This window comes from Aotus nancymaae, unplaced genomic scaffold, assembly GCF_030222135.1.
Source record: "Aotus nancymaae isolate 86718 unplaced genomic scaffold, 86718_ANA_hifiasm-v0.15.2.pri h1tg000030l, whole genome shotgun sequence".
Classification (NCBI taxonomy): domain Eukaryota; kingdom Metazoa; phylum Chordata; class Mammalia; order Primates; family Aotidae; genus Aotus; species Aotus nancymaae.
The window spans coordinates 14853604-14872706 of NW_026988443.1; positions in this window are offsets into that span (position 1 = coordinate 14853604).

Genomic DNA, 19103 nt, shown 5'->3' on the forward strand with positions numbered 1-19103 from the left:
AGATCACTTAGCTGGTTGGCAGACTTTCCAATTTACAGTGGGGAAATTGCTCTTTTCTTTTTGTTCATTCCTTCTGCTGCTTGTGCTGAGCAATAAGACATATGTGTCAAACCGCACGGAAGCAGCAGCAATGGATTGGCAATACGGCTTGTCTTGTTTACCATTATGATTTTATCAGTTTCCCAAACTGTACAGGGAATGTCAAATATCTTCGATGACATTCTTCCGTTATCACAGGCAGCTTATTTATGTGTCTCTTATACTCTGGCTCCCTATATGCACTGCACAGCCTACCGTCTCTTGCATCATAAACGTGCTCTGAGCTGGAAAGAAAGTTTGTGTTGTGTTCAGATGTCCCAGGTATTTTGCTTATGGGCTGCAGGCTGACTTTACTATCAGTTTTACCTTTTTCCCTTCAGTTATACACAGATTTTTTTTTACTGTGCAGGAGTTGGTGCCCATGCCCCCCCATGTTGCTCAACGGTCAATTATATTCAGGAGGGGGGTGAAAAATCCTCCCAAGAAGACATCCTTAAATCCTCATTAGCCAGGAAAACAATACACTGCCATTCTTGGACCAATCAGTGTCCAAGAAGAATGAGGTTGCCATAATGCCTGTTTTGGAGGAATCGACAAGCTCTGCTGTAGTGATTTTATTTGTACGTTGAAGTCTTCCAAATCCATATTTTCAGAAATAACTCTTCTTCTTAATTTCTGCCTTGGTTTGATGTAGCCTATTAAGCATCTCAGATTTAACATGCTGTACAACTGAGTTTTTGCTTTCTCCCTCCATAAATCCACTTACTGCTGTTGGTATAGGTCAATATATGGAAATATATGGAAATTTCATCTTTGTCATAGAATAGAAAACTCTTATTGATAATGGCAATTACAATCCAATCAAAGAAACGTGGTTCATCATGGCACACCTATGTGCTTCAGGCCCAGAATTTTGCCTTACATTTTACGACTATTCCTTAAACAGTCTTTATGATGTAATTCAAACTTTTTCCTGTTGTGAATGCGGAACAAATAACAGTAATGTAATGATAAGAATACACAGCCACAGATACCACTTACTAAGTACTTTCTATATGACAGGCATTGTGTTCTACCCCTCATACATTATAACATTTTGTCCTCCAAAGAAAATATGAGGTGGGTATTAGCATCCCCATTTTCTAGGTAAGCAAACAGGCACTGTTACTATTAAGTAATTCACAGCATAGACAGTCTTCCTGCAAAACCCACTTCTTAACTACCTTGCAATGCCCTCTCCTTCCTAGGACTAAATTATTCAAAAGGGTGGCTGTCACCAAATGGCTTTCAGATCTCACTCAGGTAGGGTGGGTACTGGACACACAGGGATATACCTCTAAACTGATGCTTTTTGGCCCTCTTCTTGCCCTTCACCCACAGAGCTAATCCTTAGGTTCAGTCATTTCCTTTTTGCTCTCCGTGTGTTTTCAGGGCATGGGAGCATTTACTGCAAAGAGTAGATTTGGGAGCATTTCCACAAAACCCAAAGCTCAAACTCTATAAAGGATGCCTCTGTGCAGCACAAGTCAATGTCCCTAGGATAAAATTATAGACTATTACTACTGCTGTAATTGGAGCATGGGACGGTCTTCTCTACCCTCTGCCCTTTCAAACCTAACCCCATGCAGTTTTAGGGTCCTGCTGGAAGCTCCAAAAGCAGTTTTGATTGCTAGCTTCAAAGAATGCACAAAGTCATTGGTGAGATCCCACTCTAGTAAGAACCCCAAACTCACCTGTTAGCCTAACCACTATCATGCTGTTTGCCCCACCAGCCACTTTCAGATGACCGAGGTCTCCGGTTGGGCAAGACACTCACCATTCTTCTTCATTTTTAAATACAAGCAGTGGGTAAAAATTGTGTGAATGAGATTCAATTAAGTACCCTTTCCTCCAGACCTCACCAATGGAGGCTTTTTAAAGGTGACTTAGCATTGCATTCAAAAGGCCTGTAAAATGTGGTTTTTATTAAGAAGTTTTCCATTTAACAAATATTTAATGAGCACTAAGTACATGTCCAGCACTCATCTTAGCACCAGGGATAAATCACTGAATTAAACAGACAAAAATCAGTGTCCTCATGGATCATATATTCTCCATCCAACTTAATTGTCTTATTGAGATAATTGCTTCATAATGAACAGATTAACTGCTAACTTTTCTGTAAGATCTTCTTACTACTTTACCTATCTCACCTCAAAATGTCTCATTTAAGGGTAGGCTGAAGCCAATTCATAACAGCATTTAAGAGAGCCAGTTTTTAAATTTTCAGGAATTTTGCAAACCACTTGTTAAACATGGCCATTGTTTTAAAATTAATTGTATATTAATTTACAATTAAATTATATTAGAAACCAAAGTAAACATGTAATAAAAATCATTACTTCCTGATCATTTTACTGCATTGCTGTAATCTATGTTCTGGGTTTTACTTATGTACATTGTATGAGAATGGTAGAATTATTACATAATAATGTGTTACTGCCTCCTGCCTCCATGCTCAGTGACAAGATGTTGAAATGAGACATGGTGAGAGATTTACATAATGAAAACCAGCCAATGTTACCAATGGTGGTTTTTTTAATTTCCTGGGGAGTCAGCTATTAAATATTTGTCAGCACACCACTAGTATCATCCTACTGTGACCCTCTTCTTTTATTAACTTTTACAGCATTTATTTTTCATATAATATATTCATTAATTCTTCCCACCAACATTTGCTCAGCACGTATGGAATGTTAGGCATTGAATAAGCAGCTGAGGATTCAGAAAGAGGACAATATTGTCTTTGACCTCCAGTCATTTAGACTCTAAGGTGAGTCAGAAAAATGCATAAATGATGATGCTGTAAGGTAATGGATATTATAACAGTATAACCAGAACTAAGACAATGGAAGTAATTAATGTTGGATAAGTCAGAAGTCTTGGGGTTTGAAAGAAGAGAAGTTATCTGCCAGGCAGAAGAGGCAAGAAGGGCATTCCAAATAGAGGAAAATGTTTACAAAAGATCTAAGGCTTTGAACAGATGGGTGAGTCTGCAAAGTAATTGCTCAATATGGGCGAAGGCATTAGGGAATGGTGGCAGGCAAGGTGGAACAGGTACGCCAGCATTAGATCACAAAAGACTATGTTTTCATCATCTTTACATCCCAAGAGCATGCATGAAGTTTGAAACACAAAGGTTATTTAAAAAGTTTTCACTCCAGAAAAATTAAGAAATTTAAAGTTGTAAGATCTACATGTTCCCCTGGGTTTTTTTTTTTTTTTTCTGGCTGAAAATCACTGAGTACTTTGACAATTGTCACTCAGTCAGCTGCAGGTTTTTCCCAGCAGGATTGAACACAAACCAGGTCTTTAATATTCCCAGGCACAAATAAAAGAATCTAGCTTGTTGCCCAAAACACAGAAAGAAACTTACCCTGGCCTTGAAATGAGTTCCTTAAACCCTCTGAAAGACTCCATATCCTGATCTGTAGACATACCTAGGAAGAACACCCATTTTCTCTTAATGACCATTGCGAGGATTGCTGCAGCACCTCTCTAAGTAAGCTCTCCTAATAAATGCTTTGGCTGGATCATCCTGGTGTTTGGAACTTCTCTTTTCTTTTCTTTTCTTTTCCTTTCCTTCCTTCTTTTCGTTTCCTCCCCTCCCCTCCCCTCCCCTCCCCTCTCCCCTCCCCTCTCCTCTCCTTTTCTGACAGAATCTTGCTCTGTCTCCCAGGCTAGAGTGCAGTGGTATTATCTCGGCTCACTGCTACCTCCACCTCCCAGGTCAAGCAATTCTGCCTCAGCCTCTCAAGTAGCTGGTATTACAAGTGCCGGCCAGCATGCCTTGCTAATTTTTGTATTTTTAGCAGAGACAGGGTTTCACCAACTTGGCCAGGCTGGTCTTGAACTCCTGACCTCATGATCCACCCGCCTTGGCCTCACAAAGTGCTGAGATTACAGGCATAAGCCACCATGCCCGGCCTAGTGCTTCTTTCTTTGAAATCACAACTGGCCCTCTTTTGGGAAAGTTTGCAGCACTCCCTTGTGGGAACTTTTGGGGTGAATCAGCTGCAGCTGCTTTTGGGGTGAATCCAGCTATGGGTTTGGCAGGACAAAACAGTTGCCTTTCTCAGTAAAGGGGAACTACCAACTATGCCTGGTATTTTAAATATCTGTCTCATGTAGTAATGTTACCTCTACAACCAGGGATATTGTATTAGTCCATTTTCTTAATGCTGATAAAGACATACACGAGACTGGGCTATTTACAAAAGAAATAAGTTTAATGGACTCGGTTCGATGTAGCTGGGGAGGCCTCACAATCATAGTGGAAGGTGAAAGGCATGTCTCACATGGCAGCAGACAAGAGAAGAGAACATGGGCAGGGAAACTCCCATTTATAAAACCATCAGATCTCATGAGACTTATTCACTATCATAAGAACAGCATGGCAAAGACCCATCTCCATGATGCAGTTACCTCCCACCAGGTCCCTCCCACAACACACAGGAATTGTGGGAGCTACAATTCAAGATAAGATTTGGGTGGGTATATAGCCAAACTATATAAGATAGTTCCTTTTCTGTTTTTTGAAACAGGGTCTCACTCTGCCACCCAGGCTGGAGTGCAGTGTTGTGATCTTGACTCACTGCAACCTCAACCTCTGGGACTCAAGTGATCTTCCCACCTCAGCCTCCAGAGTAGCTGGGAGCACAGGGAAATGCCACTAAACCTGGGTAATTAAATTTTCTGTGTGTGTGTGTGGACACGGGGGTCCCACTATGTTGACCAGACTGGTCTCCAACTGTTGGGCTCAATCAGTTCTCCCACCTTGACCTCCCAAAGTGTTGGGCTTGCATTTGTGAGCCACCGCACCCAGCAGGGATACATTCTTTCATGGCTGAAACTGTGTTTTAAATTTTTGCTGAGTACAGTATCTTAAACCTCTTTGGTATTCTGAGAATTTTCACTTTTTTCCAACCTTTCTTCCTATAGCGGGATTTTTAAACCTACTTCAACAAAGGTGGACAATTTGTGACATGAGCTCTAGACTGTCGCCAAGTAGCCATAAAATGACACACACCCTGTAGGGCAACAATGTATGTACAATCACTGACCAATGATATTCCTGTAAACCAATGAGAATGCCTGACAAACAACTTTTGTTAACTGCCCTCTTTTCCTGATTCATCCTTTAAAAACTTGAGTCTCTCTCTTTCTCTGTTCTCCAGAGCATTCCCCCAGGCAAATTGGAAGTGTGTCCTGGGCTACGGTCCTCAACCTTAGCTCAAATATGCTCTCTGTATTTTTGTTTCCACTGCTTTCTGTTAGGTTAATGAGAAGAGAACAGAGTCCTCTGAAAGAGAGGGCCTCATAGAGCACAGAATTCATTAAAGCAGAAATATGCTACGTCCGCTTTAGAGGCTGCATGACTGATAGGCCCAAGTCTGCAGAGAATGTATTAACAAATCTGAAGAAAGAATAGGGATGCTCCAAGGCAGTTTGGTCAGCAGTGGGAGTTCTAGAGGAGAGTGAGTAGAAAAGCTAATTTGTATCATCCAATTCTATCTGGTTAAGTTCCAGCAAGGATGAAGGGAGAACGAACTCTTGTTCTACAAGCATTTTCAATGGTCAGAATTCTCCATTGCAATTGTCAAGGATATTCTATGTATAGAAGAAATCGATCTATCAAGTTTTCCAAAGGAAAACTCTTGCTCTGAGTCATGTTCACAATGCATCCTTCTGATTATCATGTGCCTAATCATACAGTCTATCCTCCACAAGGAAACATCCAGCTCAATCAGAATTTAATTAAGCTCATACTAAGTGTCAGGGACTTTGTAGGAAATGAACTGTAATATTCTTTGAGTTTAAGGACATTCTACTTCAATGGACAATTAAATTTTTCGTTGTGCATAAATTTTCCTTTTGATTTTATTCATTGGTCATATGAATTTGAAGACTATGAACAGCCTGGCTACCTCCCACTAACACATGCACGTATACACAGAACTGCTTTCTTTGAGTTGACAAAAGCATTGTTGAGACTGCAGGAATGAAGTGGGTCCTGTGCTATGGTAATGATTGCAATCCCCGTGAGGGCTATGGAGGGCTGGCAATTGGCCTTTCCTGGTGACCCTCCTCAGCAACAAAGACAATTTTCTCAGAAGTTTTAGCCTTTTCCTGAGTTAGAGATCGAATAAAACAAGATAGTAAGTTAAGTAGAAAATACGTTGTATTCAGGACAGTTGCCAGCATTTCAAAATAAATCTATCAGCCTACCGTTACATGAGACATTTTGAGATGAGATAGGTAAAGTAGTAAGAAGATCTTACAGAAAAGTTAGCAGTTAATCTGTTCATTATGAAGCAATTATCTCAATAAGACAATTAAGTTGGATGGAGAATATATGATCCATGAGGACACCAATTTTTGTCTGTTTAATTCAGTGATTTATTCCTGGTGCTAAGATGAGTGCTGGACATGTACTTAGTTCTATTTTGATTCTTCTTTGCTATCTGCTTGCTTTTTTCTGGGAAAATATTCAATAAATAAGTGGTACAATAAGATTCCATCTTATCAATCACCTCTGTAGCTACTTCTTAGAATGTTTTCTTCCCCAATATTCATCGACTCTTTATATTATTCTTATTTCTGTTCAATGTTTTTCTCCTCCTGCTTAACATGACACCGTTCATCAGTCTTTATCCCTAGATTCCGCGTTTTGTTCTTCATAATGCTTATACAATATAATGCCATATATCAATAGTTACTTGTATTCTGTTTCTTCTCTCAGAAAGTAAGTTCTCTGGTGACAGAAACTTTGTCTTTTCTTCTTTACTGTCTCCAACCCCACTATTGTTATTATTATTATTTTTTTTTGTAACTTCAGGTTGAATATCCCTTATTGGAAATACTTGAGACCAGAAGTGTTTCAGATTCTTTTTTTTCCTCAAAATTTTGGAATAGTTGCATATAACATAATGAGATATCTTGGGGATGGGTTCCATGTCTAAACACAAATTTCATTTATGTTTTACATATACCCTATAGACATAGCCTGAAGGTAAATTTTGCAATATTTAAAATAGTTTTGTGCATGAAACAACATTTATGTACATTAAACCAGCAGTCCCCAATCTTTTTGGCACCAGGGACTGGTGCCAAATTTCTCTATGGCTGGGAAAGTGTGGGGGATGGTTTCAGGATGAAACTGTTCCACCTCAGATCATCAAGTACTAGTTAAGAGTCTCATAAGGAGCGCACAACCTAGATCCCTTGCATGTGCAACTCACAACAGGGTCCTGGCACCTATAAGAATCTAATGCCGCCAATGATCTGACAGGAAGCAGAGCTCAGGCATAATCCTTGCTAGCCCTGCTGATCACCTCTTTCTGTTCCCCTGGGCTCCTAACAGGCCGCAAACTGGTACTGGTCGGGGCCCGAGGGTTGGGAACCTCTGCATTAAATGATCAGAAGGCAAAGGTGTCACTATCTCAGCCACCCATTGGCCAATCTGTGATTGTTTGGCATCACCATTATGCTGTGCATGGGAAAGATATATCACAGCCGAATGGGGCTGGGAGGGCCTTTTATCCCTTGGGGACGTGAATAAACTGTGTATTGTCTACCTGCAATTTGATCGGGACCCTTCACATGAGTTCAGGTATAAAATTTTCCATTGTGTTGTCATGTCAGCACTCAAAAAGTTTTGGATTTTAGATCATTTGGAATTTCAGATTTTCAGATTAGGGATGCAGAACCTGTAGTAATTTTGCTTACTGAAATTGATTTAGATTTACATTACCCCAAACAAATCTTCAACTTACCTATTTTTTATAAAGGTTTTCATTGAAATTAAGGAAATTATATTTTTCTTCCCAGAGAGTTACTGTAGTATAATGAACTATTAGAACTGAAAAGCAAAGTATCTGAGTTTGTCTGGATCCCATATATCTGACAGTCTTACATAATATTGGACAGTGCATTATATAGTATGCTGTGTAAGTTTGAATGTACCATTCTTTTCCCCATGAATATTTTACTTTTCTTCCCCATTTTCCAGGTTCATGGTGAAAATCAAATGAGAGCATACATCAAACATTTTCAGAATTGTTAAATGCAATGTTATTGGGATATTATTATTATTATTGAACTAAGATGGACAAACACTTTCTCTTAGCTAAGAAGACACTCAAAGAAAAAAAGAAAAAAATATACACACATTTATTTCTTAATCATATTTCAGTCTTAGACTTCCTCAGTTATTCTGCAGACAGGCTTTCTCACTTTTGTTGTCATTTTATTGCCTGTGAGTGCCTATTGTCTCTATTCAAACCTGGGAAATACACATGAAGTCACGACAAGTACGTGAAGTTAGGTGATAATAAGTTTTACATGTGTTTCCCTTATGTGAAATAACAACCTTACCTCCTTAAGTGGGGAATGATTTCCCAGCCTCAGAGATATCCTGCCAGGTGTTTATTACAGCTCCACGCGAGTTCCAAACCCTGTGACAAGAAATGCAAATTGAAGTATTTATGTCATTGGTTTGTGGGGCAGCCTACAGAGAAATAAAAGTGTGTTTGTAAACTCTGAACATAGGTAGGCATTTTTGAAAGCCTCCAGATCTGACAGAATTATTTCCAACTAAGAGTGTGGTATTGTTTATTACAACTTTGAGTGGCAGCCTAATATATTAAATCAGTTCCAAAGATTGTAAAATGCATTAGCATTAGCAATTTAATACTTTCAACAAATTTAACTGTCACTCAGGAGCATATCTGCCCTTGTTGTAAAAAAATAGCCAAAAATGAAACTCCTTTCTTGATGGACAATAATGTTCAAGGAGACAAAAGCTTTTCCATGTACACATCCACACACAGTAAGAGAAGACTGCATTTAGCATAATTAAGTGGCACAAAATTAATATAGGCATTTGGCTATGGCTGGACAACTTGAAGCCTTAGAAAACAGTTTGACAAAATGATTAACTGGTCACCACCTACTACTCAGGAAATACGGCTCATAAAAATGCATGGGAGATGTCTCTCCAGCAGAAAATGGTCTTCCTGCATCCATACCCACCTGTCAAGATAGTACTTCTTCCATTAATAGAGATGTTTATGAAGTACTCTTAATAGCATGGTAAATGTTACTGCCTGATATTAATTGAAAAAGAGCAGAACATAAAATTCTATATAAAATATAACAATATTAGTAAATTATCAAAAGCCTATAAAAGATGATTCACCATCACTGAGCTTTATTTACCAGACATCGGAATAAGCACTTTATTCCACATTAGCCTTTCAAACAGGTTTGTGAGAGCCATTTTTAGGTGGAGAAACTGAGGCCTGGAAGTAAAAGTAACTTCCTTAAGAGCTCCCAGCTCCTAAAAGACAGAGCCAGGCTTTGACATGAAGTCTATTAATTCTGTTAATTATAAACACTCTGTTAGGTTATCTAAGACATGCTATTTTAGTATGCCAGGAGTCTTGCATTCATTATAGACATTAATTCTCACAAACACAATACAGTTAAAAAATATTTTTCCCATTGTACAGATGAGATATCTACAATGATAAAAATAAGTAGCTAGCAAAATTCTCTCACAGCCACAATAGTTCCTAATCATATCATTATTTCTCAACAATGAGACTTGCAAAAGAAAAAAATGTTACCCATGAATATCATTTGGAGGATAGATTAAAATTATTTATTTATTAGAGTGTTTAAAATTTTTAAGCAGGGAGTGTGTGTGTGTGGATGGACAGAAAGAGGATAAATATTATCTGCTTAGCAACTTGTCAATCATATGCATAGTCAGAATGATCTGGCTATTCAATAGCTGAATGAGGAGTAAAACAGAGAGTCCTTCCCATAATCCTTGTGCCTGTCACCTGAAATGTTTTCATTTATTTTGTGCTTCTACCCCAACCTACCTTCTGAGTCCTGTGAAAGTTAATGCTGCATTTTTACTTCCCAATATTTTCCAAGTGTGTGGATACTCCTGTATCTTATGTACCAGGAGTAGATATACATTGAGTCATATTATTTTAAATTGAAAGCAGCCACATTGCTTTTTACTCAAATCTAATTGTCATTTGCTTCTTACTAATATGCAATTTATTTTGCAAATTAATGTAAAGGTAACAATATAAGATTGAAATAATAATACATAACTTGTGCTAACACATGCAAATCTCCAAGCACAAATTTTTGGACTGTAATAAGTAATCAATAAATTGTAATTTTCTTTCTTGATACCCCAAAGTTCCTCCTCAACAAAAATCTAAAAAGCTTTATAAGGATTTTATCGCTGTAAGAAGAAATCCTCAAGCTTGCCTTTGTTTTTACTTTTAATAATAATAATTTATAAGGAATAATTTTGAATATATACAAAAGTAGAGAATAGAGTCTAATAACCCTAATAAGCCCACACCTATCTGGCTTCATGTGTATCTTATCTACCCCAAAATCCCCCACCCCTATTTATTTTGAAGTAAATATCTTCTTATAAATATTTTAGTATGAATTTTTAGAGAGAAGATTAAGAAAAAGTTGTCATAACCTCATCACATTTACAAACAAGATTAATTTCTTAATATAATCATTTCCAATTAAAGCTCACATTTCCTGATTTTTAAAGATTGAGTCATTTGAATCATTACCTAACAAGTTCTATATATTATTAGACCTTGTTTGATGTCTTCTGTGTCTTTTATTCTCTTTTAGTTTATAGGCTTCCCTGAATCTGTTGTTCTCCCAAATTTTTGTTACAGAAATTGAGTTTCTAGTCTTGTAGATTTTTCCACAATCCATACACTTGCTGCTGATATTTCTCTAGCATTATTTATCCTCTTTTCCTTGTATTAGCCCTAATCATATGAAATTACTAATATTCAACCGGCCTTAATTACAAAATGACAATTTTAAGTGGTTCAGCCTAGTATTTCTGGAAATTTGGTAGTTAGGCCCAGACCAGACCTAGACTGCTGTTGATAGCTTGCCTGCTTTCAGATATGACAAGATGTTCCAGGCTCATATTTTATAGGTCCTGCCTCAGATTGGTAGTCAGGATTTCTTTAAGTGTTGATTTCTTTTTAGAAAGTGGTAATTAGTGATCAATCTAGATACCGTGGGTACATTCTGGTATTTTAAGTTGGTTCTTCTTTCTGGGACTTTTCAATGCACCAAGATACTGCGTTTTATAATTTTAAGGTAAAATACATAATGAACTCATGCTAATACTTTCAAATAGAATTCAGGCTTTTACTTAATCTCATTCATCTTGTATCATATTGCTGTTTAATCATGGCAAAAATTCCAATTAACCAAGTTACTCATTTTTTTATGCTATATCATGTATAAAAATTACCAACAGTAGCACTAAAAATCCGATTACTGAAAACAGTTTGTTTGGTTCTCCTATTTATCTATTTACTTGCAGTTCTTTATGTCAAGAAGATTATATCCTACTAGGGATGTGCAGGAAAATTAACATTTTATAGTTATTTGGAACAACTCTCTAGGTGGTTAATGCTGACAACTGAATACATAATAAGATCATTATTCCATGCCACTTTTATTTCTTAGGACTTGCTTTTTAATTTTTGGAAAATAGTTATGTAAAAAAATGTATATAGTTCCAAATTCAAGTCCACTAAACAAGATAGATACATAAACGTCTGGATTCTATCCCTGTTTTCTCCATCCTCCTCCCTCCTTTTGCTTAAAAGGAAGCCTTTTATTTTACAGTTTATTGCCCCATTGCCTTTTCTTGAGATGAAAGATAATATACGAGTTAGTGTGGCAGTATACTGAACACATTCCCTCCATCTTGATTTTCTTTTTACTTGACAATGAACCGTAAAGAATACTCCATTGTTGTTTACAGTCATATTCCTCATTTCTTTCTACAGGTGCATACTACACTGTATACCAGTATCCTGTTTATGTATTTGCTGCAACTAAGACCCTTGTTTATATGTTTATACATTTGCTGCAACTACTACTCTTGTTTATATGTTTGTTTGTTTTTTTGCCGCTGTATCTTAGGGATAGATTCCTAGAACTGTAATTGTTTCACCAAATAGTAAATGAATATGTAATTTTTTTCTAGGTATTGCCAAATTTCCTTCCCCAAGAGTTTTAGCATTTTGTATTACCATCAGTAATGTAGAAAAAGTCTGTTTCCCTACAGCTTTGCCAGACTGTGTTGTCAGACTTCTGGATTTTTGCTGATCTGATAGTTAGAATAGCTATCCTAGCAAAGTGTTAATTTGTATTTATCTTTCTATGAGTAATATTGAACATCTTTTCAAATGGTTAAGAGGCATTTGTGCTTCTTTTTTCCAGGTTCTTTATAGCATTGCTAGCATTTTTCTTCTCTATTCTGGAGGTGCTCTTTGTATATCTGGAATATGAATACTTCATGATATAAGTGACAAACAGTTTTTTCCACTGTGCTATTTGGCCTTCCATTTTGCTTGCCTTATGACATTTTAATTAATTAAATTTGTCGGTCATCTCCTTTAAAAGCTGGTTTCTTTCATTGGCTCTGATGAAAACTAATTTCTTAATCTCCTGGGACTTCCTTTAAGGGTTGGTTTCAATCCCTTCCAACCCAACATTATAAACAGAGATTCTGTCTGTTTTGTCTCCATATTCAATGAGGGTAAGCTGAGATTTATGGAGTATGTTTCATGTGAGACACTTGGTGCTTTCAGATTTAACTAAAACCAAAAAAGGTTATGGTATCTTCTTTGGCTTTCCCATTACCCATGTAAATTGATGTGATTGGCATCTGACAATTTAAGAAATTGGTATTAATAATTTAAACTTCCCAAAGAATGTGCTATTCCTTTGCAGCTACACGTAATAGTTTTGCTGTAAAGAAAGTGGGATATCGCAGGGAGGAGGATTACCTGTGGGGCTAATGTCGCTGAATGATGCTAATGCATGAATGATCTGTGCATGTCACCCATGGGAAGAAAATAGTCCCAAGATTTCCAGCTAATCTTGGGCAAATAATTATTACTCTTTTTTTTTCCCTTGGGTGGGTATATTTTTATTGTTAACTATCTTTATAATGTCATAGTATGATGGCACTGAGTTTCATATTTTGCTTCTTATTTGCAAGCAATTTATCTTTGCACTTGGAATTAAGTATGCACAATATGGAGGCACAATTAATTGATAACACTTATGGCAAAATATACACGATTCCATTTTAATATGACAATAAAAATATTAAAAAGACTTCATTATCTACAAACAAAACACTTATCCATATTTAAACAACATAAATTTCTCTATCCCCTGTCTTATCTCTATCTTATCAAAATAATTTGAAATCTAGTTAGACAGATAAATTATATGTTATTGCTTCAGACATGTCTTTAGACATCTCAATAAGCAAACTAAAAGGGATATTTACTATCTTGACATTTTGAAATTAGACAATTTTTGATTTTGAAATTGAGAAAAGTACATCTTCCAAAACAAATATGAGAAAACTAGTTTTGGTTTTTAGCCTGATAATAATAATGCTAAACATTACAAAGGCCATTAACAGCTTCTATGAAGGCACTTCATGTATTTGACTGTGTTTTCCTGAGACTGGGATTACTAAGTCATTGAAGTAGCTTTTTCACACAGCCTGAAACATTGACATGTAAAAGTCTGATCCTCCGTTCACTGTTTTCAGGAGAAAGTATGTTTTGTACCTCTTACTATGATGACTCTGACTTAAGTTAAAGAAACACAAACAGGAATATTAGACATATTGCTTAGAAATTTGATTTGTTCTGAAGTTGGTGATTTGTTTGTTTGGTCTGAGGCAAACTACATGTTTGATATGTTGCTTTTTTTTTTTTCCTTTTTCTCCAATTCATCTAGCTAAATGTTTCAAGTGGTTAAGTAGAGTTTTTGTGTTTATACCTTTTAGGCTCATCTTAACTTATTAAAAGGGTAACTGATTATGATTTTTTACTTATGTTGCTGTTTCCTTTTGATTTATTATTTACTGTGCTAGCTTAAATTTTAAAAAATATGTTTTCATAGGGCTACTGGTTTTCATAATATTTAATAATGTAGGTATAGGTCTCAGATATTTGTGATGCCTGAAAGTAACAATTTATTGTGTCATTGTTACTATGAAAGTAACTAGTAAATATCAATAATGTTTTTTTCTGGTAAGAATTTCACATAGAGATCATTCATATTCTGAACACTGTACTAGATAATTTATCTCATTATATTTAATCTTTACAAGGACCCTGTGAATTTGCCCAGTTTTCATATGCACAAACTGAGTCTCAGAAATTCAACAACTTTGCACTCCTACTAAATAGACAAGTTAGGAATTGACTGCATGCAATTTAAAAATGGTGTCTATGACTTAACTAACACAGAGACCACATTACTTTATTTTGAACCAATTAGTCCATTTCCCCATTACTTTTGAAATGAAATGCATGTTTAAATTTAAAAAATTTGTGAAGATATTCTGTTGTGGATTATCACCACATATCAACATCATTCAAAAAGTCAATCTATTGATAATGACCATGGTCATTGGTAATGAACAGAATAAATTAAGATCTACTGGCTGTAGGATACATTTTGCCAGAATGAACTCCATTAAAATTAATAGTCAATGAGTAGAAAGGTGGGAATAGGTTTACTTTTAGATTTAGAGGAAGCAGTTAGACTCCAAATCTCAAATAATATCACTGTAAAATTGGAATTTCTATGATGAAAACATTTGCTAAAAATTGCATTTAATTCAGTATTTCAGTAGCAGGTTATGTGGTAATCAAAATTCCACAGGAAATTATGTGAATTTCACTAACATGATAGTGAAAACTCTCGTAGAGGTGATGTGTCTGCTTCGTTCATTGCTCTGGCTCCAGTGTTTTTCACAATGGCTGGCTTGTTATAAGAGTTTAGCTGAATCCAAATAAGTAATTGATTTATTATTAATAATTGATCATTAATCACCGACTTTAACTCTGTTCCAGCAGCTACCTGGCTTCTGATCACTTTTACCCAGTCTTTTGTTATTTCTGCTGGGATCATTCCTTGGGCTACATTCATGGTCCTATTAGATTTTTCCTCCACTGTGATCCTCAGAATTTTCTAGGACAGAGGTTTTATTTAATCCTTTGGAGCTTTCTAGTTCTAAACTTTGAATGACCATTTCTACCTCTGGCAATCTGAGCCTAATGTTAGTACCCTGACCAGAAGCCCTGCTAGGTTCACTCCTACAAAATATCAGAGACTATCAGAAAGATCTTGATAACTACAAAGAAGTATACAAGAAATGTCTACCTGCAAACCAGAAAATCCAGTGCTGGTCTGGGTTGTTTTCTGTGTGTGTTTTCATTAAGTATGAAAGCCTTATTTAACAGAGGTAAATGACACTACTTAACTGATAGTGAAATGTATTGATTTTCTCTGCTTCTGCAAAGGTGACCTCTAGGCAATGGTAGACTCCAAATTATAGCAAGGCAAACAGATATTATAGATTTAATACAGCAGTTTGAAAGCTATCAGCCAGTTAATTCCCACCTCTCTTTACAGTCCATTAAATACTCTATTTTTAATTGAAGTTATAATATTTATTTTCTCATTCTTACCTGTTTGGGTATGCTGCATATCTTTCTTAATTTCTCTAGAGATTTTTGCTTGGACTAAACTTTTTTCTTTCCATTATCCTCAGTACATTTGTCCTTTTTTCAAGTGTGTTTGGAATCTGTTTGAAATCAATTTTCTAAAATTTAAAATAAACTTTTTTGAAAAATGGAAAGACCTCATAACTCCAAGTGAGGCAAACAAACCAAACCCTTTGTTGTTCAGTACAGGAGAAAGAAATATCCTTGCTATGGAGGAGAAAGTTAGTATAACTAAATATCTGATCCTAAGTTTCAACTCACTGAATTAAAATGTGAGGATTTACTTGTTCTCACTGTCAAAAGTATTAGAATGAAATGACTATCCAGATTATTACAAAGAAAAACAAAAAAATTATGAGTGATGACCGAATACTAGTAAAATAGAATGCACTGTATATATTTGTTCTTAATTATAGATCTAGCAATCAATTTCTACCTCCAATACTCATTACAGTAAAAATTTTGTTTCGGTGTATTTTATAATCATATTCTCTGCTTTGAGTGTGATTTGTGACTACAAAGAATAAATTATGTTTAGGTTAATTTTTATTGTAAGAAAGTGGCCTTTATCAGAAATTCTTGGAACCAGAAGAGATTCACATTTCAATTTGTTTTCAGATTTTGGAATATTTGCATATACATAATAATATAGATTGGGCATGGAACTCAAATCTAAACATGAAATTCATTTGTTTTATATATACCTTATACATATAGCCTGAAGGTAATTTTATACAACATTTTAAATAATTTTGTGCCTGAAACAAAGTTTCTGTGCATTGAATTATCAGAAAGCAAAGGTGTCACTATCTTAGCCACCCAGGTGAAAAATCTGTGATTGTTTGGCATCAACATAATTTCTGATTTTGAATTTATATATACTACTCATAAGCAATCATCTTCTTATACTTATTCACACCTAAATACTTAACAGTAAAAAATATATAAGACATAATTAATGTAGTGAAAAAATGACGTGTTCATTTTTCTGGTAGGTCACGCCTGCGTCCCAACACTTTGGGAGGCCCAGGTGGGTGGATCACTTGTGTCCAAGAGTTGGAAAGCAGCTTGGGCAACATGGTGAAACCCTATCTCTACAAAAATTACAAAAATTAGTTGAGTGTGGTGGCATGCACCTGTAGTCCCAGCTTCTTGGGAGGCTGAGGTGGGAAGAGCACTTGAGCCCAGGAGATCGAGGCTGCAGTGAGCAAGGGTCATGCCACTGCATTCCAGTCTGGGTGACATAGTTTGACCTTGTCTCAAAACAAAAACAAAAGCAGAAACAGAAGCAGAAGCAAAAGCAAAAGCAAAACAAAACAACAACAAAAAACGTGTTAAACCGGGCGCGGTGGCTCACTCCTGTAATCCCAGCACTTTGGGAGGCTGAGGCGGGTGGATCCCGAGGTCAAGAGATCGAGACCATCCTGGTCAACATGGTGAAACCCCGTCTCTACTAAAAATACAAAAAATTAGTTGGGCACGGTGGCGCATGCCTGTAGTCCCAGCTACTCAGGAGGCTGAGGCAGGAGAATTGCCTGAACCCAGGAGGCGGAGGTTGCAGTGAGCCGAGATCGCGCCATTGCACTCCAGCCTGGGTAACAAGAGCGAAGCTCCGTCTCAAAAAAACAAAACAAACAAACAAAAAAACGCATTCACTGTATTAAGCGGCACAGTAGCATCCTCAGAATAGCTGTATGTGTGTTAAACCATAGCAACAGCAAACAATAGTGGGCTTCAGTCCCCACCTATGTTGCTGTGTTTTGGTTAACAGGTTAGAGTGCATTGTGGTTTTTTTTTTTTACGTTAGAAGAAACACCAGAAGCAGTTGAGCGACCGGGAAGAGGGATCTCTTTATTCCTAGAAGGATAAGGAAGCTAGATGGCTTCTGCTAGATGGCTTTTTAAAGTGTTTCCAATTCCACCAGAGTCACCTGTCTGGTTAACAATGCTTTTTTTTACTTAGAATTCTCTCTTTGATTTTATAAACTGTCATGATTTCTTGTTCTTCTATGAATGCATGCTGCTCTAGTCCTTTAATAAGCCCATCATCCATCTTCACCGTGCCATCTACAGGCACTTTTCAGTGTTAACAATGTCACATGAAGTCAGGTGTAGAGTTTTCCACCTTTGACATTATGTTGGCTCTCAAAATTTTTCAGATATTGGAGCATTTCAGATTTTGTATTTTTAGATCAAGGATGCTCAACCTGTAACGTAAGAAATGTTTAGTTAATTGAACTAATCCAGTTTCTAAATGGAGAGTCATGCAATATGTTGTAAAATGAAATGGCACTAACACAGTGTTAGAAGTAATACTCATTTATCTGGCAAGCCTTTCTTCAGTTTCTCCTATAGGCCAAGACCTATCTCTTGTTCTTCAACACTTAGGATTCAATGTGGAAATAGACTGGCTTCTACCCTCAAAGTTCTGAGCCTTGGCAACCTCTTCATTAGTAAAACAGCTATATAATCATCATCTTTTATAATTATATACTGTGTTCTAGTTTTTAAAGTGAATTTGAAACTGTTGTCTCATTTTATTATTACTTGGCATTCAAACACCTTATACATATGGTTATCAGGGGATAGGGTAAATGGAAATATGAGTAATAATAAAATAAGAATAAATAATTGGCTGAAAGAGTCCCTCCTGATAATTCAGAAGTAATGTACAGATTCCTTGGGTTTTTCCTGTTTTCTAATTTCCAGAAATTTCCAAATAGGAAATTTACTTTATTATCTGGTGTTATCCATGTGTTCATTTTTGTAATTAACCTCACTGATATAACTCTTTTTTATATTAGGTGTATTGTTTTAAATACTGTATACTTTCGATAGTTACCCATGCAGACATGTCATGTGCTAGGAAATTTCTTGTTTTTCTTTTTTCATTTATTGGCATCATTCTGACTTTATTTTTGACATAATTCATAGAAAGAGATCATTGATACATTCATTCATTGTGAAATGAATAAGGGAAGCAATGAATATTTAGCTTTATATATATATAATGTATAATTTTTGCATGCTTTTATTCCATAATATTTCAGTATATGGCATATTCACGTCTTTCAGTGTCTGAATTATGGCCATTTAAATCAAATAGCACTGATGTATCTATGTTCAGCAGCATGTATTTGAATGTTTCATACAGGTACTTGAAAAATTTGAATGAAGAAATTACAATCTAGGTTCAAAGCAAATGCTCAAAGTGAGACTTTCTGGGAATAATTAATTTTAAAAAAGACTATGAAATATGTCAGTTATAAATAAATTCCAGCTTTGCAGACAATGAGATGTTTATATTATAATAAAAATGCTTTGAAATATTTCTAACTAAAAATAGATATTAGAGATAAGTTGTTAATATAAGTATGGCTGTAGTGTGGATTGCTAAAGA